This window comes from Etheostoma spectabile, chromosome 11, assembly GCF_008692095.1.
Source record: "Etheostoma spectabile isolate EspeVRDwgs_2016 chromosome 11, UIUC_Espe_1.0, whole genome shotgun sequence".
NCBI classification, from domain to species: Eukaryota; Metazoa; Chordata; class Actinopteri; order Perciformes; family Percidae; genus Etheostoma; species Etheostoma spectabile.
The window spans coordinates 11841718-11868973 of record NC_045743.1 but is presented as its reverse complement, the minus strand read 5'-3'; the positions used below and the strand labels follow the sequence as shown (position 1 = coordinate 11868973).

At 39.8% G+C, this 27256-nt stretch overlaps 2 long non-coding RNA genes across 2 annotated transcripts; both read right to left on the bottom strand.

Annotated features, from left to right (window-relative positions):
* Nucleotides 1–2756: 2756 nt before the first annotated feature.
* On the bottom strand, nucleotides 2757–5205 carry LOC116698169 (uncharacterized). Its single transcript, XR_004334139.1, has 3 exons — nucleotides 4913–5205; nucleotides 4080–4090; nucleotides 2757–2769 (listed from the first exon to the last, which is right to left on the bottom strand). It is a non-coding gene; the product is annotated as an uncharacterized LOC116698169 (long non-coding RNA).
* Nucleotides 5206–5325: 120 nt separating this feature from the next.
* Nucleotides 5326–21861, bottom strand: LOC116698173 (uncharacterized). Its single transcript, XR_004334144.1, has 3 exons — nucleotides 21851–21861; nucleotides 17514–17518; nucleotides 5326–5460 (listed from the first exon to the last, which is right to left on the bottom strand). It is a non-coding gene; the product is annotated as an uncharacterized LOC116698173 (long non-coding RNA).
* Nucleotides 21862–27256: the final 5395 nt, after the last annotated feature.

The window sequence follows — 27256 nt, the reverse complement described above, 5'->3', positions numbered from 1 at the left end:
CAATGACTTTTGATAATCTATAAAAAGGAATAGCCAATCCAGTTCTGTTTTTGTTGTTGTTGTGATTGGTCTAATCACCCAGGCCTCCGAAACTACCCACACCGCTCTGTGAATGCATAAATATTGGTGCAGTACTTTAAAGGAGAGCATTAAAATGTGAATTATATTAATATTTTTACAGGTAAGCAATGTTGTAGCTAACATTATGCACATATAATGTAAACATGAATGCCACAGCATTGCAGTAGGTGGTTATTTTAGACAGCTATCCATAATTGCTCCTTGTTACTTACTGTCAGTTCATACAGGTGTGAAACTTTGACTGTGAGGCAGGCCTAACACGGTCTCACGCCAGTTTGGGAAATGGTCACGTTTCATAAACACGTTACTAGTCATTGATTGGTGTACAGGTTACAATTTTCTCAGTTATTAAGTTTACAGGTCACGATTTTCTCAGTTATAAGGTGTACAGGTCACGATTTTTTAACATGATAATTTCACAAACTGCCATGACACTAAGGGGGAAATGAAACGCAACACACCGTTGACAACAACGGGATGGACCGTCACAACAATGGGACGGTTCAGTTGTGGTTAGAAGAAAATAACGCGGAAAGGAACCGCAACATGCGGGACACGATCCCCGGTCTTCCGGGGCGAAAGTCCTGTGTTGTTTGCCCCATCCACCATTCGGACCAACCCTTTAACTCCTATGCTAGACCACCACCTGACCTGAGGCAGTTTGTATCCAGGTTGTGGACGTAAACTTTGTCAATTTAAAGCTTAAAACCTTGGGAAGATTTACTAAACATTGGAGGCTGTAGTTACGAGAAATACAGCAATATTGGTTATTTATTTGTTCCAACAGCTCATAACAACCATTGGTTATGTATAGTATTGTTACACTCATACAAGTCACTTTGCAGGAAACTGAAAAATTACCTAATTTTCTCTGTCTTATCTCTGTACGAGTTAACATGGGTTGTGAAAGGTTTGCCAGTGTTGCAGTTTCCTTATGCCAGATCTTAGTAATACTGTGTGTGTGTATATATATATATATATATATATATAAAAACTTTAATGTTGCCTCTGAGTGCTCTCTCCATTTTCCAAATACACACCTGCATTACAGGTGTTTTTTTTCACAGCGGGATCTAACAACAGGATGTTTTTATCCTACCATCGACCTTTTTCATACCTATCTCTGTTAGTCTCACAATCCAAATTCCAAAACAATATGTACTGTTTACTGTGTGAATTTCCATTGTACAAGAAACAATGGCAAACTATGCAGCATATATGCAACAGCAGCTAGTGCAATTCTCACTACATTACAATAAATACTGGCGATGACAATATATGTACAGTGGCTTGAGAACGTTTACTCACCCAGGCTAAAGTTCAAATAAAAAGAGGAATTAAAAAAACATCTTTTGGAAATTGAACTTGATGCCTTAATTCAAAAAATTTCAAAAACCTTTTAAGGACACCAATTTTCTTTATGAATGAACAATACATTTTAAATAAACAAACGCTCTTCCTTAAAATACAGGGGACACAAGTATACACACCTCTATGTTAAATTCCCATAGATGGAATTAAAATAGCACCCCATCATCACATACCCTTAACCATACATAGAGCTTGGCATGGGGAACTTTCCATAAGATCATCTCTCAATGCAAATCCAACCAGCTATTATGCTAACTGAAATAACACCATGCCTATCTCTATGTATTATTATTATTATTTTTTTTATTTTATTATTATTTTTAAATCAACTTTAGCATGGGTGTGTAAAATTTCTCAAGCCACTGTATGTTAAAGGCTTGGACAAAAGGATCAGGACATATGCAGGGCAAGAATACATTGCTTTTACTCACAGACAATCACTGGGTCCTCCATTAGGGGCTTAGTCCCAATAGCAACACCTGCATGAATGACTAACTGTTCCCAGTCACCGACAGCCACTCAACCCCATATAACACCAACACCTCTCAAAGCCCCACCAGGGTTTTTACTGAATCTATTAACTGAAAACAAGAGGTCGATATAAAGTAGAGTGCTCAACAGACCGCTGCAGTACAATAACAACTCAGCTACATCTGTTATTTTAGCAACACACTGCACACTGTAGACTGTATACAGAGGCTGATTGTGATTTATGTTTATATTGCATCTGATTCAACTGGAATTCAATACCTGGGTCAGGTTTTTCAACATCTCTATGAACACATTCATTTGCAACGCATCCACAATGCCAATGGAAGCAACCCCAATAGTCAGTTTAATGGATATTAATATGTTGTATAAATGCTTGTTTAGTTATTTAAATACAGCTTTAAATGACTGTTCACAGACAAGCAGGATAGTTATTTATGATAATGTCCATTTGTTTATTTAACACATAAACCATCCTGATGACATGTTCACATTCAGTTGACAAATTGAAATTGTATGGGACGTGGTGGGGATGTCCAAAGTTAAAATGAACAGGAAATGACTTGCTACACTGTTTTGCTTTGCATTTAAAGGTTCCACATTTTGCAAATTTACAGGTTCCTACTGTAGTTGTGTTTCTACTAGACCATGTTTACATGTACCTGTATTTACCCTGTCAGAAACAATCCATTTTAGCACCTGTCACTTTAAGCCCCCCTCCCAAAAAAACACAGTCTGCTCTGTTTGGTGAGTGTTTCCGGGTCGTCTGCATCTGCACTCTCAGTTTCTTTCCACGGTCATTGCAGCCAGGGAATAACTGTAACAGCACTGTATTGGCACTATACCTAAACATAGTATAGTTGTGACATCACAACATTACAGAAGCCAGACAGCTTGTTTAAAGGCACAGTTTCTAAATATGGGCTGTGTGCATTTTTTCTGTGGATTGAGCGTTTTGATACTTTTACAGTATTTATAGCCCCTCAACCTGCTTTATAATACAAAAATCTCACTTTTTACATTATGAGCCCTCAAGTCTAAAGTCAGAAAGGAAGGTAATGTGAGGCTCAGACAGTTCTTCACATGATTATTTTCACATTTCTTTTTCAATTTGTACTGCACTTGTCCACCTCCTGCAACTTCTGCAATGCAAATCTGGTACTTCTTTGACATCAATTTGGTGCACTCTGATTCATTTTTCATTGAGTGCCATTCATTTTAAAGTTGGATGCAGACAAAGTAAGGTCAATGGACTGGTTAATTTATTTTCTCCGTGTCTGTACACCCTGAACTCTGAAATTACAGAACAGCAACCAAGGAAATAGAGAGACTTTGAAGACATTCAGAGAGCACATCTGCCTGCAAAGAGTACTCCACACCCCTCTCCACAGTACTCTCGTCGCCCTACATTTAGGCTGTTTGTTGCTGTGTGTGCGTACACGTACCAAAATGTGTCAATTTGTGTTGTGTGTGTGGGCGTCTGTTTTGTGCTGTGCAAGAGGTCCTCCCGGCACACACATACGCACGTATGCGCACGCACACACACACACACACACACACACACAGACACACACACACACACACACACACACTCAGTTATCCTTGACCTTGTGGAACAATGCATTACAGATTAGAGAACGGGGTTTTGAGGATATGACATCTCACCTGACTCTGTACTTCATCAGACTCACATGGCCTCGTAGTACCACCTCAATAATTCTTTGGATTTGTTATGGCATTTTGATGCTCACTGTTTACCCGGGATTTATAATGATGATTTCAGTGCCCCACAAGGGCTCAGCTGATCCAGCAAGAGGCTTAGATGGCAAACAAACCATATTACCATGAAGAGGAAGCCGGCAGACACACGCACCACGCACACGCACACACACACACCACCTTGTCGTGACAACTTCCAAAATGGTCCTTTTGTTTGTCGTCGGGACCTTGGAGTCTGGCCATGGCAGAGTATCCTATCACCTCTCTGTCAGGCAGCTCTAGCAGTGTACATTACTATACTTTGTTCCACAGATCTGCGCACTCAGATGACAGTTTGACAATTTCATTTCTTTTGATCACTGCTTTTACACCTCAGATAGCATGGGCTGTAATGGTCCTTCAGCAGCATGGCACTCTACTATTACAGTACCTTCCACTGTATCAGAGTTCTGTAGTAGTTTAAGACCGAGTGCTGCAATCCCTGTCACCATGGTTGGAGAAGACTTAAATGTATAAATCCATGGTTTTGTGTTATCAAAAATGCATTCAAAGATTGTTTGATTTGAATTGCACAAAATACATTTATTCCATTTTAGCTAGGTAAACAACAGACCAATCTAACATGTCAATAAAAAAGACACTTTTACTTTGTTTCAGTGTTTGACATAATTTTGCTTCAACAATGTTAACAGTTCCGGCTCCCAGAAGTGAAGGGAAATGTACTTCAAAAGGTTTGAGATTTGGCACGCACAAGTTAGCAACAGTCGCTCAAGGACATGAGATAAGCGATGTCATTACACTAGAATTTAAAATCTGATTTGTCACACCTCATATGTGACAAAACGACCCGTAAAGTGCTTCACTGGCTTGTGGGGCTAAATGAGATCAATGGATTATTTAAATGAGGGAATTACCAAGGGAATAACATTCCATTGTTTTGTAAAAGTATTATGGAATGTTATTGACAGTGTATATGCGATATACTGTAGATACTGGGGTTGTTTACATCAGTCCGATTTGAAAAAACAAAAAAAAACAAGAGCATGACCAATTATTATAATTTAGTGAAATGCAATAACTTATTTTTCTATATTTGTAACTATGGCCGTTATTTGAGGGGTAAAAATTATCACAGATTGTGCCTTTAGAACACAGTAAGGACACGTCGTGCGTAGTTTTAATCAGCTTTTCTTATACACCTTAAGACAAGGCATTTTCCTAACATTTGGTTCACCTCCAAATTATTGATAACCAGGGCTTTAAATTGACACCTGCCAACCCACCAAATGTGGGTAAAAATTAACTTTGGCGGGTAACATAACATTAAAGTTACTAGCCAATTTAGCTGGTGATTAATGAAGCAACAACTGTGCGTCTGTTTAAATCAGCAGGCTGCAGAAATGATAAGACAAGTCAGTGTCGCCAGATTGGTCTGTTAACTGCCAAGAAAGTTAGGCGGTTTCGTGTGTGTTTGGCTTAAAAACATAATCCTTATCTGACAACACTGCTTGTAGACCTAATCCTATATTTTCCATGATCACTTCGTTGTGAAGCGTCGCAATACCATTGGCTACGCGCATAACGTGTGTGGTATCGAATACGAGCTAAGCTGAAACGGAAAAGACGAACAGAATGACGGAAGACAAACCAAAGGCGCTGAAATTAAGTAGTAAAGTTAGTTAAAATCTGTTGAAATCAGTAAAAATTAGGCTAATGGAAAATCGGATTGGCTGGTAACTTGAAAAATCTACTAGCACTGTTGGCTGGTGATCAAAACAGTTAATTCAAAGCCCTGCTAAACTATGACCTCAACTAGTATATAAGCCATGATTAACAAAAAAGTACCTGCACAGTTTTTAAACAATTATTGAATTGATTCATAATTTATCAGTGTCCTCGCAAAGGTAAAGTATAAGGGTCTACAGCCATGCTAATGGCTCTGTGAGGCTGTACATGTACTTGACTGTAAAATGTTAACATGTTGATGTTTAGTAGGCATTGTGTTTAGCATGACAACCATTTTAGTTTACCACATTAGCAAGCTAACAGTTGCTCATTTGACTCATCAAACACAAAGTGCTGGAATGATGGATAGTTTTGCAAATGTTTGGTCATAAAAATCATAAAGTATTGGTTTCAAATTTGACCTACTGTAATGATGGTGCTATATGGGATCAGGGATCAGTCACGCCGCTACCTAAAATATGTTACATCAGTATATTCAAGTTCGACAACATATCTGAATGCATTTATTCAGGCATCTCACTCTCATGCAATCATAACTGTTGACTCACTTTAAAATACATCTGGTGTGAAGCCTCTGAGGACATAGACAGATAATGGTAATTTGCATCTCTATAGATAGATAGAAATGGTTTCCCATCTGAATATGGCTGCAGATAAAGCAGTTAAACCTTTCTGGGTTTAAAATATAAAAGACATTGTGGCAATTTGAAAGGGGAATACATGAATGTGATATCATCTAAGGATTCATTTAAAGTTTTAAAACTGGTCAACGACATTTTTTGAAGAAAAAAAACATTTGTGAGTTCATCTGTTTTTGTATCCTTTAAATTTACAATATTACTAAAGCAACTGGATCTAACAAATGTCTTGCTTGTATTCTACTGTGGCTCAGTGGTTGAACCAGAAGGTTGTGAGTTAGATCCCTGGCCTTTCAGTCCCATGTCAAAGTGTCTTTGATGTGTAGGAATGGTTCCTGTTCTATTTTAAAAGCGCTTTGAGTAGTCGTTAAGAATAGAAAAGTGCTATATAAAAACCCGTTAAATAACAATTAATAAAAGCCCATTGACATTCTTTTGTCAAACTAATGGGGAACAACTTGAAATAGGCTAAATATGTATTCTTTGAGTTGTCACGTGTAATGCAAATGCCAATTCCAACACAGTCACAACTTTGCTCAGTGTAGGCGTTAGGCTCAGGTTTACAAAAGCTGATAACATATCTATATTTCTGCGCTTAGAGAAATCACACTTACACTTACGCATTCAATAACCACAGAAACCATGCTGGAAATTTTGTAAAAAGGTGTTTACAATCGGTGGACCACCATTTCCCATATAGTAAATTACTTTTTTCCTAGTACAGAACTGGGAGATACTGTTATGACAAGTGAAACCTTCTCACGTTCTCTCGACTCCCCCTGCATACCCACAATGGGTTTGCAGCATACCAATTTTATCTTAAAATCAAAAAACAGCACTTGACACAAAAGTCCTTTGTGGTCTGCAGGCACTAAAGCGTGTGTGTGTGTTGAGGAAGGTAGGGGGTAGTTTCCAGAGCGAGAAACAGAAGTGAATCAATATAATCTTTTTTTTTTTAAATGTATAATATCCTCAGCTGTATAGATAAGTGGAAGTGGTAACTGCGTGCAAAGAAAACAGCATCATATCATATATCTATATTTAAAAAACTAGCGACTAAATAAAAGGTTCCAAAAACTGTCTTTGTTAAAAGGGAACATTGCACTAGTTGATGATGATCCCTAATTGAAATGTTTTTGACAAAATATTATTTTAAGGCCCTCTCGCTTTTGCTCTTTTAGGAGCTATCTGTTTAAATACAGTTTGAGTTGTCATACCGTGTGATGCCACACTTACCTTAGCCTGTTTAGAGGGCTTTATATCTAAATATATCAAAATGATGATGAGACATTTTGCTGTGTGCAGCTTTAAGATTGATTTTTTTCTGTGCTGTGCTGCACCTGGCTGCTGTGCTCTAACGGATTAGCTAAGAAATACAGATTTATGTGCAGATAATCTCATTAATGGTTTCAAGAAATCTAGGTGCAGGTAATCTTTTTATTACATTCCTTTAATCTTCATGCTGGGGAGATAATTCCTGGACTGCACAATGCTAATCTGATCCCATCACTTCGTTCAAAAAGCCTTTTTTTTATCCAAAGAATAAAAATAGCTCTACTTTTTTATGACGTATAGTTTCAGTGCCGCATAAAGTGAAATGTAGGTTAGGCATGAAACCCCCACTATGGTCAGGACAGGTATTAGGAGGGTCTCAGCACTTAGTCATTGTGTGTGAAGACCTCAGAGTTGTTTACTCCCCACCTATTAGATTAGATTAGATTAGATTCAACTTTATTGTCATTACACATGTACAGGTACAATGCAACAAAATGCAGTTTAGATAGAGTCTCAGGGCCGCAGCTATTTAAATCGCCGCCACAATTCTAACCATACACTGTTTCACACTAACAAAACCCACAGACTTGTGAATACCATGGCAAACATTTACACGCACACTGCAGTTTAGCTAGAAAGTAGATTCACTTTGTTTAAAATTAGCATTTTAGAAGAATTGTCAAATAATATCATAATTTGTTAAACTAAGCCTGTCAGGCCATACTATAACTAAAACTGCTGCATCTCATTATGAAAACTAAATCAGTATTCACCCCTCTATGGACCCTGATTGTTTGTTACAGCATGCAAAAAAAGATCCCCATGCTTAGACTTCTCATCAAAACCAATATAGTTGCTGACTGCATGATGCCAGGACTCCAAGTTCATCAGGTAATGATAGAAACATATGTAAGACATCTCATGTTCTCAAACAGTCAAATACACTATTATTTGTGAGCAATAGCAGCCACAAAGGGCCAAGTACCTTTTCAACATTAGATCATTTGCAACACAGCTTGGTATATAGTTCAAAATGTTTGTTAATATGAAGAACTAACCTGCCAGATATGACTTTTAAAGCCACCATTAAAGGAGAACTATGCAGTTTTTTTAGTTTAATTTACCTTAACTGAAAAGCTTCAGAGTCATTGGAATGGTAATATGACTTTTTTAGAGTTGAATGGTGGTCGTCTCGCTCCCCCCTACCGCCTGTGAGCGGAAAAAAAACCTTGCAACTTTCAGCCGGCAAGTCGCCGGACTCAGCGTCAGGAAGTGTTTTGAATTGCTTCACGGCACTACACACATACGCCCATTCAGGAACCGGCTAACAAGGTAGCAATGGAATTATTCATACTTTTGTCATGGATGAGCTGCCAAAAAAGAAGCGGAAAGCTAGAAAAGCATTGTCGGATGAACAGAGAAAGAGGTAGCGGCAGACTGACCGAGCAAGGAGTCACACACAAGTAAACATAGGAGCTGTCAAATATCTATTCCAAAGCTGTAGAGGGGGCTCTATAGAGAAACATACGAGCAAAAAGCAAAGAAATGGCACAAACTGCATAGAGCCCCCTTTAAAACATGTCAGTGGCACTAAATGTAGAATACCAACGCAAAAGTCACCCTTTGGCGTCTGTACCAGACAAAAAAGGGCAGAGCAGTAGCTCGGCCACGGCGTTGTTAGATGACGTAGTATTAAAAGCGACAACGGTAATGTGTATTATGAAAGAATTAAAATCCACGTAATGAGGTTGGTTGGGCTGCTTGATGGGTAAAACAATACAGGACTTTCACACAAGAGACCTGGGTTTGTGTCCCGTTCTTGTCCCGCGTCTCACTGAAATGCACAATTTGTGAACCTCACCCACAATCTTTTCCTAAATCTAAGTGTCCCCTTCTCTTCCCTTGCCACATGTCAGTTTAAAGTACATCCTGATTCCCACGGGAGTCCAGCGGTTTAGTAGGAAATCTCACTGTCGGTAATGTGATAGGGACGGATAGAGCATTTAAATCAACGGGAGTAGGACGGAGCCGGAAGATTTGTGAGACATTTTGTTTAAAAAAAAAATAATAATAATAATAAATATGAAACCACACAGTGTCATTGTTGAATCATAGAGACAAGGGGAAGTTAAGGCTATATTAGACCTGTGTGTGTGGTTAACAGAGCTGCAAAATGCAGTAATAGATCACCTTGCCTATCTTTGGATTGTCTGAATTCCTGTCAGGTTTACCCGTCAAAACTGAAACTCCTGCGTTGTTGCTACGCCACCTGGGGAAACTAAGTGATGTGATATCCGACTGTTTAAAAGTGTGTATCTTAATACCAGTTAGGTTTTAGTCGGATCCAGTTGAGTCCATTCATGACATGGATGGAAGAAGACATGGAAAAAGGTGTGCAAACAACAACGATGCAGTATATTATTTTAAAAATCAGCAACAGCGGAGACAACGGATAGAAGGTAAGATACTAATCAGTCTCTCTCCAGACTCAAATACGTTGGAATAAAAATAAAAAAAACGTGGGGAGGGGCAACTGAGAACTTGCTTAGACAACATAAGGAACAAAACAGGAGCGGTACGGGATCCAGTAGTCTTTCTCTCGGGATCTTGCACAACAGGATTTTTTTGGGGGGTCAGTCACATGATCGGGACATGCCAGGAGTATTTTCGTGGGCTCAAAATAGGATACGAGCATAGCTGATTCCCGAGTCCTGACCCTCAGCGTCAAAAGATGAAGCCAAGAGTCCCTACCAACCGAGTCTAAACATGAAGCTAAAGAGACTTTTTATTTACTGATGAGATTGAGAACTTGTTGACTCTACAGGCTAAATAGGTTTCACTGCACATCCTTATGCAGCTGCTAACTGCGACCATGTCAGTGATCAGTAAAAACAGACAGCTGTTCCGTTCACCTAGTTGTCCTAAGCAATTGGAGGGACTGTCTTGAGCAGAGTATGAAGGCTCACATGACAGAACGGTCAGCAGTTGCTAAAAGACGGTTCTGTACCTGACAATTAATCTACCTGAAAGAAGCACAATGCTGCGTACCAAGTGCTGCTGAAGTGCATTATAGTTGCATTATAGTCACGTAAGAAGTGATTTTAAAAAGAAACCTGTATTCTTTGTACAACAGAGGACCACCAGTCATTTCAAAATTACAACAATATGTGTTTTGTCTCTTAGTGCTTTGTAACGTGAACAGCATCAAATATAAAACAGAACAGGACACAATGACCTGTCGTGCACAAAAAACAAAGCCCATACAAAATAAATGCATGATTATATTGCACAATTTAAGTGTTTTTTGTTGTTAGTGACAAAAAAATAGAGCTATGGTCCCATGGAGCATTTTTCTAGTTTTGAACCAGATAAGTAGTTGGATGTCCACTGAACATTTACTGAAGTGAAAAGCTCTGCATTGTCTGAAAAAAAGGCTGATGGAAGATTTTTCTAAACTATCTTCACAGTCAAATGAATGTAATATCACATACTGTACATACATGTAGTCCAGCAGCATGCATCAATATAAGAATAACAAAAAGTGGAAAGGGAAAATAAGACCATGATACCTTGATGAATGCTTGCAGATAGACTGCAACACAGTCCCAAAAAAGAAGCAAATTGAAGAGAGACATGAAGATGAGTGACCAGCGAAAGCCAAGCTCTAAATTCCCATCCCTGTCTGAGCATATGGAGAATGATGACATCGTGAATCAAATTCTGTCAGATGTGATAGGGCAAAATGAACCAGTGGCTCCTGGGATCGTCTTTGATTAAAAATATTGCCATTGTTAAATCATTGACACAGTAATACATTTTTAAAGCCAAGTGAGCACCAGCACTGAGACATGGCTGACACATGACTCTATGAAATATTTACCTGTTTTCTCTGTAAAACACTGAAAAACTGTCATGTGATGAGGGGAAAAAGACTAAGCAAGAATGAGCAAATTTACATCAGTACTCTATGTTAGTCAATGTTATGGACTAATTGTATTCACTGACAGAAATTGCCTAAATTACAGACTCTAACTTTTTCTGTGCCTTGTGCTTAACCCCTGTTCATAAGTAAGAAATGTGCCACAGCTGTCACTGGTACCGTGAGGTGAGAAATGCATGTTGGTCTCACATTAGTACATACCACCTGTCTCCATTATCTTGCTCAGACAGATCACTACAGTGTGTCTGCTGTACCTTTCTCTCCACGGCACTGTCAGCGCTGGTAATTGACTCTTGCAGTCTCCGCTGAGCCATCCACTACATGGCCTCTCAGGCTCCACACACCCAATTACAGGTTGCAGCTCCCTAACGGGCTGAGGTGGATGACCAGGGGGGAGGCAAGGCTGGGGGGGTGGAGTGCAGTATTATTAGTCTTTGATGTGGAACTGAGAGCTAGGTGGATATACACGGGCACACCTGCATGTATCAGCGGCATACCCCTGTAAAACTATTAACGTAATAAATTAGTGATGCCACAGCAGTGACACGGGCCCCTGGATTGGACACATCAACATCTTAGAACCAGAATACATTGTTGACTAGTCAGTTTGATCAATTAGCTGACTCACAAGTTGAACGTGAAGGCGCAGCAGCAGTATCTGTCCTGCTCCATTTATCTGCTATGTGTAAGGCAACAGATTAGGTTGTAAGTCCCGTTCAGCCTATACGCCACACAGAAAGAGGTGTTTCTTCATGGCCACCAGGCACGACTCAAACAGCTAATGATAGGGAACCACTGGTCAGTGGCAGCCTGTCAAAGATAACAACCATCACTGGGTTGGCTGTGTTTGCCAGAGGGAATGCCTGAGCAGTAGTCTCTACATTTTGGATGCGAGTGACTCATTTAACTCCTTTTTCAGCTTAAAATTTACTTAAAGAAACACTCTGGTATTATTACAACTTTCTTTTGTATTTTTATCTATTGTTTTTGTCAATTTTGATAACACTGTACTCGCCATAGTAACTGCTGATGATGAGATTGAGGTTGTATGAAAAAAGGAATTTCCATTTAGTTTGCTTAAGATAGGCCTGCAGAGCCTGCGCATGTAGCCGCTGTAGCTACATGTACACTCACCGGCCACTTTATTAGTACCCCATGCAGTAACGGGTTGGACCCCTTTTGCTTCAAAACTGCCTCAATTCTTCGTGGCATAGATTCAACAAGGTGCTGGAAGCATTCCTCAGGGAGTTTGGTCCATATTGACATGATGGCATCACACAGTTGCCGCAGATTGTCGTCCGCTGCACATCCATGATGCGAATCTCCCGTTCCACCACATCCCAAAGATGCTCTATTGGATTGAGATCTGGTGACTGTGGAGGCCATTTGAGTACAGCGAACTCATTGTCATGTTCAAGAAACCAGTCTGTGATTATTCCAGCTTATGACATGGCGCATTATCCTGCTGAAAGTAGCCATCAGAAGTTGGGTACATTATGGTCATAAAGGGATGGACATGGTCAGCAACAATACTCAGGTAGGCTGTGGCGTTGCAACGATGCTCAATTGGTACCAAGGGGCCCAAAGAGTGCCAAGAAAATATTCCCCACACCATGACACCACCACCACCAGCCTGAACCGTTGATACAAGGCAGGATGGATCCATGCTTTCATGTTGCAGACGCCAAATTCTGACCCTACCATCCGACTGTCGCAGCAGAAATCGAGACTCATCAGACCAGGCAACGTTTTTTCCAATCTTCTATTGTCCAATTTCGATGAGCTTGTGCAAATTGTAGTCTCAGTTTCCTGTTCTTAGCTGAAAGGAGTGGCACCCGATGTGGTCTTCTGCTGCTGTAGCCCATCTGCCTCAAAGTTCGACGTACTGTGCATTCAGAGATGCTCTTCTGCCCACCTTGGTTGTAACGGTGGTTATTTGAGTCACTGTTGCCCTTCTATCAGCTCGAACCAGTCTGGCCATTCTCCTCTGACCTCTGGCATCAACAAGCATTTCCGCCCACAGAACTGCCGCTCACTGGATGTTTTTTTCTTTTTCGGACCATTCTCTGTAAACCCTAGAGATGGTTGTGCGTGAAAATCCCAGTAGATTAGCAGTTTCTGAAATACTCAGACCAGCCCTTCTGGCACCAACAATCATGCCACGCTCAAAGTCACTCAAATCACCTTTCTTCCCCATACTGATGCTCGGTTTGAACTGCAGGAGATTCTCTTGACCATGTCTACATGCCTAAATGCACTGAGTTGCCGCCATGTGATTGGCTGCTTAGAAATTAAGTGTTAACAGCAGTTGGACAGGTGTACCTAATAAGTGGCTGGTGTGTGTATGTATGCAGTTCACCATGTGATTTGTTAGTATGCCTGTGTTTACTCAGACAAGTTTCTGATGCAAATGGTAATTGTTACAGTTTTTGGTGATCAATATTTTGTCATTTAAAGAGCCAAACAAAAGTGCAAAACATTGGTCCAGATGACAACGTACAGAAAAGTATGCTACACACACCGAAGAAGGCACAGTGCACCTTTCCCACAATCCTCCTTGCAATTAAATGTTTCAAGACTAAATGGAAGAACGCCTTAAGAATCTGCTCCTTTTTAATTAAACACAACAACTAACAAAGTCGTTTCCACAGAAGACCTTTTGCTAGCTGCAATCACAGCAGTCTAATACCGTGAGTCAAAAAAGATAAGCGCTAGACGGATGTAACTCCGGTTAAGTATGAGCAAAGCCCCCATCACTCCATATCACATATCAAACATAAACATTCTCTGTGGATGATATACTTAAAGCATGGTAACAATACATCCCGGTTGTTGGGGCACTATATTGGGTAAAATCTTGCGCCACAACATTTTCACAGCATGGTTACCTGATGTGCCAGATGGTTTCTTAACCAAACCATCGCAGAAGCTGTCATTGGAAACTGTTTGGAAAAGAGCAAGCACTTTAAAAAAATACCTGGCAGGTGATTGCATGAACCATCTGTCTAACATGTTTGCCATTGTTGTTTTAAATTAACAACCGTGGCTATCACACACCCATAAACCACACCCATAGCTGCCAGTAGTTCCTCACAGGAGGCTGATTGGTGTGGCAAGGAGGTAGTTCAGACACAAACACATTACTTAAAGCCATTCATGTGTAATCTTGTGATATTGCAAGAATCGAGCTGCTGTGCAAGGTAAACGGCACGGCTCGACTCGCTTGGAACCTCTCCTTTTTGGTTTTCCATTGGCAAAGGTTGTTGACAGTATCTTTTTTTGGTAAAAAGCTGAGCTGATACTAAAAGGTGGAGTCAAAACACCATAGGCCACTGATTGGTCAGAGATCGTCACTTGTGCGACACAAGACTTCCTGCAAAACCATGCAGTAATCAATTGTGAAGTACAGATATTCCTCTGTTTGGTTGCAGATGAAAGGATCCAGTGAGAGAACACACTGTTTGTGTTGGATTAGGATGATGCCAGTGTAAGAATCCTGCCTACACTGAAGGGGTACAATCTGCCGTGGAAAACCAAATTGAGGGAAGTAGCAGGTACCAAAAGCATAAATCCAAACTCACTCCTTGCATCAAGTATAAATCCAGAGTTACTTTAATTCACAGCCACTCACACCCAACTCCCCATCCACAACACTATATCCTCTGTTAGACCAGGAAATAAAAAAAGGATCAAAAGACCAAACAGCCACATGCAACAAATGTGAGCCACAGATTGCACTGGCCGATATTACTTCTGGCTGGACCATTATTGCTGCCTCTTTCAGCCACTCTCAAACAAGGGAGAGAGCGAGAGAGCAATGTTTTTAGTTTAGCAGTTGTGAGGCCTAATGGTCCATCTAAAATGTGCACAAACCAATTAACCTAGCTGACCTTAGAGATGGTATGTCAGCCTGTCAATCTGAAGGAGAGGAGGGTGAGAGGTGACTCTTATCGCTGCCTGACAGCTAAAGGCGGCAGATGAGGAGGAGGGAAGGAGCAATGGGGAGATGTTATTGATGGAAAAGCAAAGGGGTCAATTAGAAAAACACTCATGGCACCGACCCTGAAGGAAAAAGAATATCTAATAAGACTATTGTAGCAGCATGTCGGAAGGCAAACCACTATTATCTACCACAGTACCACTATTATCATTCACTGAAAGGCATTTCTCCAAAATTCCTATTATTACCACCACCTCAGCACTGCTGGCAAATTTTACATCACATTTACATATTTTTTGCCTTAACACTGGGTTATGAAGAGCTTAAGATGATAAGTACTTTTTCTAATTCTACCTTTTTAACAACGTTTTATCTTTCAGACCTATGTGTCATTTCAACAGATTTGTTTTATGCATGATTGACATGGCAACAGGGGTTAAAGCAGTCACAATTGCCTTTCTTAAAAAATAAATATGTGAAATTGGAGAGTGCATATGTATTTTCAGCTTCCTTGCTTATCTCCTCCTGGTTGTCTTCTTTATCAGGGTTTTTGTCATAGAGTGAAACATGACTGCCGCTGTCAGATGATAGCTGGAGGGATATGTGTTGACATGCTTCCCTTTATTTAAACCAAAAGTGTATAGTCACTCACATTTTTTTGTTTCAGCATGGTGGAGTCAAGCACTTGTTATTGCCACATTGCCCTCAAGCAGAACTTTACAGGGAAGCCCACCTCCACAATGTGCCACTGAGACACCCAAATAAACTGATACTGTATTTGTATCCTCATAATTCTGAATCACATATAAAGTATCCACTACAGAGGCTAATATCACTAAAAAGAATGTAGTGACTCTTGACAAAGCTGGTAGAAAAGATAGATCGTTGTCCAGACCAGGTTTTGGCAGAGTCATCTTCTCTGTCATGGTTGTTAGCACATGATGTATCCCTGTTGTCTTGCTCTTCATGGATCTGGTGCTACATAAGTATCATCATGGCTGAACTCATGAAAACCAAACAGCAGAACCAGGATACTGTCATTAATATGCTGTCACAGTTAAACACTGGACACAATGAAGTAAGTAACATTGGCAGTTTATGTGTAATACTTATGAACTGCTAACAGCCAAAATGCTATAGATAAACTGCTGTACAAGATCCTTGTGTACTTTACTTTAAAAGTGAAAATTATGTTTTTGACCGACAAGGCCCAGTGTAAATTATCGGCCTCGGTTCTCCTCATGACCAGCTTTCTGATAAATCTCCAGGGTGCCCTTCTTTGCACCTCCAGCTCAAAGTCATTCAGATTGGTAGCACACCAAATGACACTAGATTTATTGACTGTGATTATAAGCATTGTAGCTATAAACCAAGTAAAAAATAAATCTTAACTCTTGGCTAAATTTGAAATCAAGAGGCATTATTGATTTTGAATTCCAAGGCAGGATTGTAGTTCATAAAAGGCAAAGTGCAGGACAAAGCATATTTAAAATGTGTCAGTAGGGGGCAAAATTGGTCCAGCATCTCAGAATCAATGACTTCACACCAGCAGTGAGAAAAACCCAGACGTGTGGGGAAGGTTTACTGAGAACATCACAGGGGAAAGGATAACGTTATTTCTCATTGAAAGCAAGCACTGAGAGGTTTCAAGTTTTACAGTGATGGAAGATTTCCTTCTGTAATAAACAATGCCACCACATACTGGGTGAGACACTAACCCCTGTAATTTTGTTTTGCATGTCCAAAATATATCTTAATAATATCAAATTCTAATTAGTTCCAGTAACCAGTCACTCAGAATCTATTACATTGAGTTCATGGAAATAAAAAGAATAAAAAAGGTGATTGGTTCTTACAATCGCAGGCTTGTATCAACCAGATATAAATAGATAACATAGAAGACTCACTGTTGAGGACGAGCTGGGGATGAAATGACAAACAATGAAAGATAATAGAACAGAATAACGTTGGTCTTTGTGTTTTTAAGCCTGAAACAACACTAACCTTAAAAATCACACAAAATTGCACAGCAATGGCATACGTTATGAAATGAAACAAAACACAACTGTGAACAGCCTAGGGGGCACGCAAAAGCATCAAGCAGAGCACATTGCACAGAGTTACAATGATGATGTCTCTGCCCACTGAGCAATTTTGACCATGGCTGGTAAAAAAGATATGGGCCTCTTCCTGTCTGTGTTGCCAAGTTTGTCACAAGTCAGAGGGGCAATAAGTAGCGTGGGGTGTCTTTACTGGAATACTAAAACTGTTTGCCCATGACTATGTGATATTGATATGACTGTACAGCTTTGACCTCAACTCAGGGTACTGAAACTTACTCACCTATGGCTTTGAAGCTGATCCTAAGGAAACAAGTATTACAGAATCTAGAATGGTTGATGCATACATGTGTACTGTGTGTAGACAAGTACATTGAAATCAAGCAAGTACAGAAATTGTACTGTGAAGATTTCATTTGTAGTTGTTGTTTGTATGGCTTACGAACCTGCACTTTATCTACATTCAGTGCACTCGCGTTTTGACATTGTTTATGTGGGTTATGACTCAACTTTAACGAAAGGACCAATCCCTAATGCATTGCAGAGGAGACAAGGCTGAATGTGTGTGCCAGACTCTGTGCTAATGCATCATGCAGTTTTTGCTATATTTCAATGGACACACAACACATTTTTTTGGATGGTTAAAACCAAGTCATTATAATTCATCCTCCAGGACCTTAATTATTTGTACCAAATGTCATGGCAATCCATCCAATAGTTTGCAATATATTTCACTCAATACCAAAACTTTCAACGACAGTAGTACTAGGGAAAGGTCAGGGGATCACCAGTCATTAAGATTCATCAACTGGGGACCGTGAAAGTTTGTATAAAATTTAATGGCAATACATTTAATAGTAACTGAGATATTTCAAGTACAGTATGAACCATTCTTCTTTCCTAACATATAGCTGTACATTATCCTACTGTGTGCTTTAGAGACACTGTCAGAAACCCGAAGTCCAGCCCTCTATTGACTTTATGCTTCATAAAAGAATCCGTAACTCATCTTAATGCATGATCTTACGTTAACAATGTGTTATCCTGTCCCGGTGGGTTTTGTTGTCACCGTCTACCGCGGTTGGTATTTCCCCGTTGCATCCCCCAGAGCAGCCCAGTGTCTTCAACCTGTAGGGGCCAATGGCAGTTGTCGCCGGTGTGTTTTGTTTCATTTCCCTGTTGTTGCGTCCCCCAGAGGCCGCGGAGCGTGTCCCTGTTGACAAATCAATAGATCAAAATAACGTGACCATTTCACAAACTGCCGTGAGACAGGGTTGGACTGATAATCTGTAACGCAGATGAGAATGAGAAAGTCCTGACACCCTCATCTCTCTTTACCATTCTGAATTTGTTAAACACTGGAGCGTGAGCAGCCATTTCCCAGGATATAGCATTCTGAAGTACCAGTTCCTGTGACACCTGAAAAACGTTTTGCATTTCTTCCAATGCACTGCTGTATACAGTAGCTCGCATTGACCCCTACGGGTGGAAGAGTTCAGAGCAGCTAGTGGTATTCATGCTTGCGAGACCCAATAATGCAAGGAAGAAACAACAGCAGCCTTATTAAATGAATAAATAAAGGAAACACATAAGTATCCTCAAAGCGTGAGTTGTCTAATGTTATCACCAAAGCAAATATAAAATCAAAAGCTTTAACTGAGTGTGTGTTTGTGTTTTTGTGTGTCACCACATAAAATATGGTGGAATTACAACCTCATATTCAGCTCACATGTAAGAATTCCCTGCAAATGGGTAACATCTGATTGTGTCGCTTATAACTTCTATAGTCCATAATGTATTCATTGTAGGTCCTAAGATCACCAAAGATAAAAGTTTCCTTCTTGTAGTCTCAACATTTATTTTGCTGCATACGTATATGCATAGGAAAAAATATTAGGCCTATGTTCAACCTCACACAAAAACGCATCTTTACTATCCACATCCAATTTTTTATTTCCTATATGAAAACAAAAAAATGCCATTTAAGTCCCATGCAAGAATGATTAATGTTTTTACTTGTGACCACTCTCAAACAATTTACAATAAGAAGAGGGTTAAAAAATTCCAGTATTATGATTAAGGTACTACACACAGCATCACACCATACCAACAGCATTGGTTTGAAATGTGTTTTTGCATGCCATCTTCCATCCACTTCCATGAATTAAAACACAAAATATGTTACAGGCGTACTATAAGAGAGAACAAGACAAAAGAGATGAAGCAAAGGAGGAAGAGGAGAGTGCCTGAGTAAAATGTCCCCACAAGCTTGCAGAACATTTTCAATTCTCTTCAACATATATTCTCCAAATGATAGTGGTGAAGAGCGCGGTCTAATTTATGTGTTAGGTTAGATTGGGAACTGACATAATTTACAATTATTATATCTTTTGTGTTAATCAAACCATTCAACCCTCAACAGCAGAACCTGTATTTGTTTGTTATTTTATCTCAGTCATTCAGGTTTTACCCCCAATTTGTCCCCTGTCAGTATATCTTAATCCTGTGGTGCAAAGTGCTCCAATTCAATGCCATACAATCCGGTGAGTAAAATAAGTCATCAGCCAAACGTAGCGTACAAGAAAACAGTTTGGATTAATAATGAAGGAGTAATTGCTTTACTTCCCTACAATTCAACAAAACTTGTTAGTGTGCCCTGCCCTCTTGTGGCCTACATGGTGCATAATGCCCGACATTTGATTAATTTAGATGTCGGGACTCAGCACACACCGAAGCTACCATAGATTGCAAAAATAGCACAAGATTGTGATGAACCGGATCAGCAGTGGTAGATCATTCAGGACCAGCTGAGGTTATTCCTAGGCGACTGAAGTTCAACTGAAACTGGTGCTGCTTTTGCCACCAAAGAGTGAAAAGGATAGCTAAGCATGGCCTGGTCCAGACACATGGCTATCACTGAAGGGTCCTGATTGGTTTTGAACTGATAATATTCTCTATTACATGCAGTAATTAGAGAATAATATCAGGTGCAACGGCTGGCGGGTGAATGAGGGGTGTGTGAATGCCTTGTTTTCCATCATAATTTAAGCATTAGCCAGCAGTGTTGGGTCACTTGAAAATGCAATCAATTATTCATTATTGTTTATTTGAAAAGGACTCACTAATAAACATTCTAGCAACTCCACCACATGCATAAATACAGTACCTATCAACAAACTGCAACAAGCAGCAAGCCTATGGTTTGGGTGTAGAAGTTCCATCCTCATGGTGAAACAATTGGGATTACACCGCCTGCCAAGTCAAACCAGGAGATTCCAAAATGTAGGCCTACCAGTGGTCTCATTAAGGCTGGAGACAAGACTGGAAAAGGTCAAAGCATGTGTTTGAATATTCTGTGGACCGTACTGTGTATGTTCAGTGTAATCACATGCAAGTCACCACTTGTATATTGTTAACCTTTATCAAAACTTGCCTAAAGCTTAAAGGAAATGCCATGCTCTTACATACATTTTTGTATTTTCTTTTTCATGGTTCGTGTTTGTTTGTATGTTTTTCTCCTTTGTCCTTGTGTGTCCTGAAAATCTATTTAGTGTGTCATTATTTAGCAGGTATCCAATTGTTATTAATTTTCTTCAATTGTCATTTTCCGCTCCTGAAGCTTCTTATCTGCAAAGCTTCAGTAGTGGGGAATCTTCACAGAGAGTATTAAGTGAAGACGCACAAAATTATCCTTCAAGGAAGCCTTTTAACAGACCCTGAGTGCACAACAACACACTTAAAAAAGAATCAACACAACCCGTTGAATCAATAATTAACAACGACTCGCCTCACTCCATTTGTTTAGTTTTTAATTTCTATTTCATCATCTTTAAATTAATTAAACACTATAGTTGTGATATGGACTATAATATCCTTTTTTTCTTGACTAACAAATATGTGGTTGGTAAGTATGACTATGTAACCTATTCTTGGCTGAATATGACTCGGATTGATTGTACTTCCTTGTTCATCACTGTGGACAAAAGGTACCTACAAAACTTTAACATAAAATAAAGGTAAATGGCTTCTGATACTAGCAAGGCTATAATACTACCCTGGAAATCCAGAGTTCTCGCGAGACCACAATTTGAACTTGCCAACCCAGTCTCACGGCAGTTTGTGAAATTGTCACGTTATTTAATCAATTGATTTGTGTACATGGACACGTTTACGTATTTTTTTTTGGCGGTGAGGAAGTATTTTAAACTAATGCATTTCAATGGGAAGGATATTTCGTGACCACAGCACAACTACAGTAACGAGTAGTATGAAAAGCCAAAAATCCGCACAGGGAGGTTGGTTGGGGTGATGGATGGGTCAAACAACCCAGGACTTTCCCCCCCCTGACAGCGTGGTTGTGTCCCATGTGTGACGATTTATTTCCCTGTTGTTCTTTTCCTAAACACAACCGTCCCAACACAGGACTTTCACCCCAGAGACTAGTGGTCGTGTCCAGTGTGTGCCGTTTAATTTCCCCATCGTAGTGTCCCCCAGAGACCGCGGCTCCAGTCCTGGTGTGGGACATGTTCTTTCCCTGTTCATTGATTCCTAAACCAAACCGTCCCGCTGTTGCGTGTCCCCCAGAGACCACTACCGTCTCCCACCTGGCTCGTTTCATTTCCCCAATGGATTGTGTCCCACCGCAGGAAAAAGACGAGATGAACGTGTCTGTGTAGATAAATCTATGGATTAAAAAAAAGTGACCATTTTACAAACTGCAGTGAGACCGTGTTGGAATTTGCTCATTGAGTCACTCTGGCATTCAGTAATGATGCTCATTAACCATGCCCTTGTACCCGAGCTGCACCAATCACATCAGTGTATCTGATATATATGGGCCAGAGGTGAGCTGATCAGATGATGACAGCGCTGCAACCTCAAAGTCATTAGTAAACAATGCAAGATGGCAACGGATGAACACCAGTTGTTTGAAATGACTCTGGCCTCTACAATAAATGAGTTAGACTTGGCTTTTTTATCTAAAAGAGGAACAGAAGAGGGCGCTTGAATCGTTCCTTTGCAAGAAGGTACGTTTTTGCTGTTTTGCGACCGGACAAGAGAGATGGCAAGAGTTTAATCTAACAATTAGCTCTGCTGGTCGCTAAGCATATGTATGTCAACCCGTGTATTGTAGTATTGTTATCCAATTGCGTGCAGTGAGATTTTCAAATGCATGCTAGGTGCCTCCCCTCGAGTTGGGCCATTTTTATTACTCATTGACAAGACCCTTAATCTTTGGGATTTGGGTCTAGATTTCCAGGCTAATATAATACCAGCCCAGCCCCTAACATGCCAGCTTCTTAAAAATTTTAGCCAAGCTAAAGTTGCACATGTAGCACATGTTACTTTAGAATCAGCTGCAATATGTCTTTGGATATTTGCAAGTTCTTTCAGTGCCTGCAGAGAGAAGATGCTTTATCTTTTTGTCAAGTGAAGTTATTGCCTCAAAATAATACCATCAAAAGTAGTTTTTAATGAGACAGCTGCAAACAAATTAATGTGCACACAAAATTGAGTTCTCAAATGACCAATTACACTTCTTCTTTCAATATATGCCAGCAAGGAAAGGGGACTGCTTTCACCAATTCCACAGTCTGCCAATTTCCTCTTGAAGGCCATTGATGAATTGAGAATCCCTGTGAGGAAGACATGAAAACTTGGCTTTTCCTCCTGTGGTGTGTGGATGGAGTGTGAGTATGCAGGGCAGAGAAAGCTGATTTTAACCCTGTTACGCTTTGCATGACAAAATTGTGGTAAGATCTCATAACACAGTAGTAAGCTTGTCATCTTGGACAAACTCAACTTTTGTCACGGTCATCTCTGAAATCCTGCTTTAAATGTCAGGGGATGGATACAGGATTATGTCATACAATTCAATGCAGAAGCTCTGCAACAAGTAGCAAAGATACTGGAGGCAACCAGCTCCAACTAGCCTACTGCTCCCAAAAAGTGACAAAATAACGCCAACATGTTCCTATTTACATGTGGTGATTTGTATGGTCACAGGGTGTACAAATAACAAGGTCACATGAGACACAGCCATCTTTTAACCATATACTAACTGGTAACTATATTCTCAGAAAGGCGAAGCATCTGTGATTGGGCGGAGTGATTTGCTTGCAGCACCTGAGAAGTCTAGTCACAGAGCAGAGTTTGCCTGGAGTTTGCTCAGTGTTAGAGTAATAGTCAACAATTACTAGATAGTAAAAGCATAGTTTACAATCATGGGTGTTCACTGCGACAATTAACAGGAGAGACCAGGTAATACCATGATTTTTTTATAAAATTCCAACCAAAAACGCTGACCGCTGAATCTGTGGCTATACTTGCTCTGGATATGAATCCAAATACACCTGTAGCCACCTTCAAGAACCATTGTGTTTGCTCTGAACAATTCACTGAGGATGATTATTATGAACATTTTTTAGAAACGTGTGCTGAAGGATATGGCCATCTCATCACTAGTACAGAACAGACAAAGTGGATCCCCTGCAGCTACGATAAGTGTTCCGTTATGTTTTCAGAGGACTAACTATTGTAACAGGGGTAACGTTAGTAATGCTATTACATGAGTAGTGTGGTCACTATTATTGCAGTTGTTCTCGGGCTACGTTTATCCCCTGTAATGACTGTGCTGTCACAAATGCGCTTCTCCACCCCAGAATAAAATGAGCAATGCTAGAGCTAACGGTCATGACTATACTGTAGCCTTCACCTTGCTAATGTGACCAGTATGTGTTTGTTTTGATTCTCCCCTCAACCTCAGTCTATTTGGCATTTTGTTTATCAGCTTCCAAAATTTGTAACTCCTCGTTTGTGTATTCTGGCTCACAAATACATATTTTCTGGATCTCAGTTTGATACCAAGTAAAAATCCTCAAAGTCAAAGTCAGCCATGATTACCAGTGTTGTTCACTACTAGCTAGCTATTCAGATTGATTTTGTTGACGGAAGTTACTGCGGTGCGTTAATCACTATTTCTTTAACTGTCGATGTAATCACTCCGCCCAAGTAGCAGTGCTTCGCCTTTCTGAGAATATAGTTCCCAGGTAGTATGCCGTTAGAAGATGGCTGTGTCTTGTGTGACCTTGTTATTTTTACACCTTGTGACTATACAAATCACAACATGTAAAGTGGAACATTTTGGCGTTATTTTATCACTTTTTGGGAGCAGTAGGGTAGTTGGAGCCTGTTACCTCCAGTATCTTTGCTAAGCTAATCTAATGCTGGGGGCGTCAGACAGAGTAACAGCACGCACAGAGATCCGAAGGGTATGTACCAACTTGTATATCTCTGAGGGTAACAGTGAATAAGCTAAAGACCCAACAAGTTGGCGTGTTTCTTTAAGCTTTTAATATTCCGTTTTTGGTAAGACTGCCAGGAGGTTGTGGCTGGGATGACAATGTGAAAACACCAACACATCCATTTAGACTGTGGACTTGGTACATTTATAGCTGGTGTTGAGTTTTGTGCATGACAACACATGATGCAGTATGCCGTGAACACAGTGTTTCTCATGGCACCATAGAAATTCATCCAGACATGTTTTCTGGGTCTGTTAGATTTCATTTAAATAGCAAATGCTGCACATTAGTAAAGGACAGTCTTTGCAAAGATAATGCATGCTGATAGTAATCATCAGCAAGAAAGAAAGAACAATTTGTCATTCAGCCCCCTGAACATGTCCAATATTTCTGTGTCAAGATGACATGCTGGTATAAATAAGGGCCAAAAGACTAAATGCACCATCAGAACTTCTGGAGTGTTTTCAATCCCTCAATTATCTCAAGATACAGATCCATTTACATCTCTTTAAATCTTTCAATCCAACCCCACTCAAGTGGATTTTTATCATCAATTTAAGTTGATTTACGATATTTTTGTTCAGTGCTTAGTGAAGCATAATACCCACAGGCATTCATCCAAATCAAAATATCTTCTACCTTTTTGTTGTGAACATGTAAACTACATCTACAACAATTGATTAAGGACACCCGGTTTCCCCACAAGCTTTGCAGTGTCCCCATGGTAATACAGAGCTACAGTAGGCAGGGAAAACAAAATCAAAGGTAAGCAGAGTGTGGTCACATTCACATGTTTGTTTTCTGGTTGCTGCACATCAATCAAATCAAGTATCATATACTTAATTATATAATGGGAAAGTGGTGTGATGAATTAAACAACCAGGTTAATGATAACAACGGCAGCTTTGTGGTCAGCTACATTGACATTTAAAAAGAGCTTTAGATGTTAGTTTTACTCTTTCTAACTTGCCACACATCTCTGAATATGTTTGAGCAGGCCTAAACATTTTTCCAGTTCACACTAATAGCAAAGCTTGTGATTTTAGATTAATGATTTATTTTAAATCAAATGTTGGTGGGAACTACTTTGTAAATTTAGAGGTGAAAATGACAATATGAATTATCGTGTCTGTGTCAATGCAGATAGTGCTCAGTGTCCTTGACAGAACACACCTAGTATGTTATATTTAAGCACAACCTGTGGTATTTTGCACAAAATATGAAAGATTATTAAGTTAGTACCCTAAATGGCATTGTACTGCTGTAACAATAAAAGTAACGTCAGTGCTATAGAAGGAAATCGCTGGTGTTTTCTCTCAAATGCTGAGTACATTCTTAAAATAACGGCAGATCTCTGACATTAACCCAAAAGGATATGCTCCTCACTGAAACTATCCATGGGCCTATGGACTTTAAGCAGAATCAGTTGAGACATTAGAGGACATTACATTACAAGAACATTTTTTAGCATGTACATAACATATATTGCTTTTCTACCCTTTTTGTTTGTCATTTGGAAGAAAAAAACTTCCAGTTCAGTAATTAAAACTAAAGGCTTTAAAGTAAAGAACTGGAATGTTGGCTGTCAGTCATTTTAAAATGGTTGCTTTTAAAGGTTTGAATACTCTAACTCAAATGTGCCTGTGCTAATATTTTATGTGGACATTCCTTGTGATAACACTTCATAAAAAAATAAAAAGGTCTTGTGGTAATTTTCTAATTCAATGTTTTTCCAACATTAACTATGCTATTCAAGCATTGGGCAGCACAAAGCTGTAGGTCTTGGTCATATCATTTAATCATTTGACCTCTCTAGGATATGCATTTATCTTTTTTGTGCATTAAAAAAAAACTAGGTCTAATTTAGCTGTGATTAGCTCCCATCTTTATATTTCAGGAGGTTATTGGGGGATCTGTGCATGATTCAGCAGCAGCAAAGCTGGTTTGGTAGTAAAATGTAACACCTTTTTCTGTTAACTGTGCCGACAGGGAAATCCCTGTCTAATGATTGAAAATATCTCAAAGGGGAGTGAGTGCTTCAAAGAGTACAAGAAGAAAAGCTGACTGGCAAGAGAGTAATTACATTATTGTTAAAAACTACATTAATTACCCTTTGGTGTCATATCACACCAAAAGCTCTTTTGGTATTGTTACTTTGGACTCCAACCACTGCTTTTTCTATGTAAAACTGCAGAGTAATAATTAGCCAGCAAAGCAATTATTAAAACAAACCGCATTCTCATCCCCGGTGAAGTCGCCTGATTCACCAGCGAGCCAAATAGACAATCTCTAGAGTAGCTCGTCACTCTTTCAGCCAGTCAACCAGACAGTTATTCAGTCAGAATTTAAACACATAATCCATCATCCTGGATAGGCAGCCAACTGAACATCCAGCCCCACCTTCCTGGTAGCTAGCCAAAAAGCCATGTTGGCTTGGACCATTGCAGCCTGCAAACCACTCAAACAAGCATGTGACCAGCAAGCACAATAACCTTCTAAACAGGACCTGTATCTGGCAATCCAAATAGTTGGTTATTTACCATAGTGTTAGAGTTACCTAAATAATTATCCAGCCAGCCAGCCAACCAACCAACCAATCGGTGATTTAGCTTCCTATTCAGCTAGTCAACAAGCTACAGCCAATAGGCTAGCCTTTATTAGTAACCAAAACAAATCCACACATCTGTGGCTAG